The sequence below is a fragment of the Cnephaeus nilssonii genome (assembly GCF_951640355.1).
Source record: "Cnephaeus nilssonii genome assembly, chromosome: 3".
In the NCBI taxonomy this organism is placed as follows: domain Eukaryota; kingdom Metazoa; phylum Chordata; class Mammalia; order Chiroptera; family Vespertilionidae; genus Cnephaeus; species Cnephaeus nilssonii.
The window spans coordinates 52,750,578-52,753,257 of NC_137074.1; positions in this window are offsets into that span (position 1 = coordinate 52,750,578).

Genomic DNA, 2,680 nt, shown 5'->3' on the forward strand with positions numbered 1-2,680 from the left:
ACTGCTTGGTGCTCAATCTGGCTGTATGGGAAGCCTTAGGCAGACACCATTTTGGTCCCGGCAGGGAACTCGGGAAAAGGCTCTGTGGGTCCTCTCCCCCCACCCCCCAGAGCTCTCAGAGTGGACATTAGAATGTGCTTTTCTCCTGAAGGTGGAGGTAGGGCTGAGAAAAGCAGGACAAAGGTATAGAATTTGCTGGAGAAACCACAGCTCAGGACTGGAGACAGAAATCCACCCGCTCCTTCCATCCTTCTCACCATACTGAAAGAAACCTAGGAAATAGTCTTCGGACCCTAGCGATGGACTAACCAACCAAGAAAAGCCCACAGCCTTCTGAAGTCACTGCCACAGGCAAGGGTAGGGCTCCGTCCTAAGTCTTCCCAATATGCCATTCTGCAAGGCTAGGCCCTAAGAGCAGGTAGAGTGGGTGGTGAGCTACATAAAGGGATTCGAAAGGCCTGCCTGACCCCAACTATCTCCCTTGCTGGCCTGAGAATCTGCCTGAGATTCCCACCATCCGAGTCACTCCTTTATGCTGAGGAGTCCTCTGTTGCAATGCGCATGCTGCCTAGAAGGGTGTGGTGCACATTTGTCTTACTTTTGTCTTCTCAGCACCAAACTTCCCTTCCTGTTCTGAGAACTGCACCCCTTATGAATATTTTTAGGAAGCAGAGCCCATTTTCTACTGTAGAAACCTCACCAGGAGGTACAGCATTTGCTGTCCCAGCCCCTCTTGTAGTCAGGACAGGGGCACGTGACCTAAGGTCGACCAACCAGGTGCACGTGCTCCAGACTGCACAGCGGGAGCTGGTGACGTCAGACAGCAGAAGCTGGGAGAGTGTTGATTTCAGCAGTGGGCGGCTGCAGTGGCAGCAGTGGCCGGGGGCGGTGGCCCTGTCCCGAGCTGTCAGTGGCAGCAGCGCAAACTGTGGCATCCAGCAGTAAGGAGTGTCTGCAGTCACAGTTATTGTTTCTGGCGTGATCTGTGCAGTGGTCCCAGCTGCTGCATAGCATGCCCCGTTCCTGCCCATTTCCCAAGTGAGTCCCTCCGCCTTCCCTGAGAACCTAGAGCTCCCCAACACCCTTTTACTAAGTCCCCATGCTGCTCACATCAGACAGAATCATCCTCAGCTGCAAGAAACTAAGAACACCGACTAATACAAGAGGTGACACGTTACCTGAAGAGAAGCCATAAATGTATCAGCTGCAGATGGATTCATAAATAGTTAATTGTCACCTTGGGGAACAATAGGACCCCAGGAAAGAGTTTTTGTTGATGGGGGGATGAATTAAGGAGAATCTAGTCTTATGGATAGTGGCTGATGGGACTTTCCTAGCAGGGTATTGGACATGGCTTCAAAGCAACCTGAGGGCCATCCAAGGCACCAGGCTGGGGCAAGGCAGGGTGGAGACAGACACGTTGACAGGAAAGGTGGAGGTGCAATAAGGGCAAAGCTCACACGGCTGACCCTGAGTGCGGAGCCTTGCTGACCTGGCCTTGTCATCCCGGGGAGCATCCGAGGGAAGCTTCTGCTTTATCAAAGCAAAACCATTGATTTTATCGCTTTGATTTGCCTAAACGTTTCTGCTGACATTAGTATTCATGGTAACAGCAATCAGTTAGTGAGATTTTTATCCTCCTCCCACACCACCACCACTGCCTTTAATTCACTCATGATTTAATAAGCAGGGATAAAAAGTGCAAGGACAGTGTAAATTCTAAACTACCGAAAGAGCAAGGGCCGTCTCTTTCACATCTTTTCCCCAGAGAGGAGCTCAGAAACCGCTCACTGTTCACTGAGGGAAGGGAAGGAGAGAGGGAACAAGGCATGTCGTGAGTACAGAATAGGACAGTGATGGCGAACCTATGACACGCGTGTCAGCACTGACACACGTAGCCATTTCTGATGACACGCGGCCGCATGCTGAGGATGAAACATTTGCTGCTCCTGAGGATGAAACATTTGCGACTAGAGTCTTGGAGTTAGTTTTTTCCTCAAAGTGACACACTACCCGAGTTATGCTCAGTTTTTTGGCGAAGTTTGACACACCAAGCTCAAAAGGTTGCCCATCACTGGAATAGGACAACTGCTAAGAAGTTGTTTGGGGGTGGTTTGTGTGTGTGTGTGTGTGTGTGTGTGTGTGTGTGTGTATGTGTGTGTGTGTGAAGAGTGGGGGTAATCCACGCATGAACAGAATTCACTCCTTTCTGCGTTCCTCTTCACTTCCTCTCAGAACAAGGACGGTGCCTGGTGTTCAGTTTCCCGCACAGATAAACTCAGGGCCCAGTTATTGTTCTGGTAGCTTTTCCTTGGAAGCGTCATGTTTGCCTGCCAGCAACTCCAGGTATGAGCTCTGCCTGCAGAGGCAATGCAAGCCAAGATAGGAGGTGACAGTTCTCATCTCTGACCCCCCAGCTTGGCTCTGAGATTCTGTCTCTTGGTGAACTCCCAGGGCACTGGCTCTCACCATCCACAGGACATGCTCTTGAAGTCATTTTTGCTATGGGGTAGCACTGAATCGCCACCCTTTCTCACCAGCTCCTTGGGTGCCACCAAGGAAAGGGCACTGAAAAATAACCTACGTGAAACTACCAAGAAACGTTACAGAAAGAAAAAACGCAAGCTGTGTTTGATTGTAAAAATATTTATGAAACATGTTTTTTATTTGTGTAGCATGT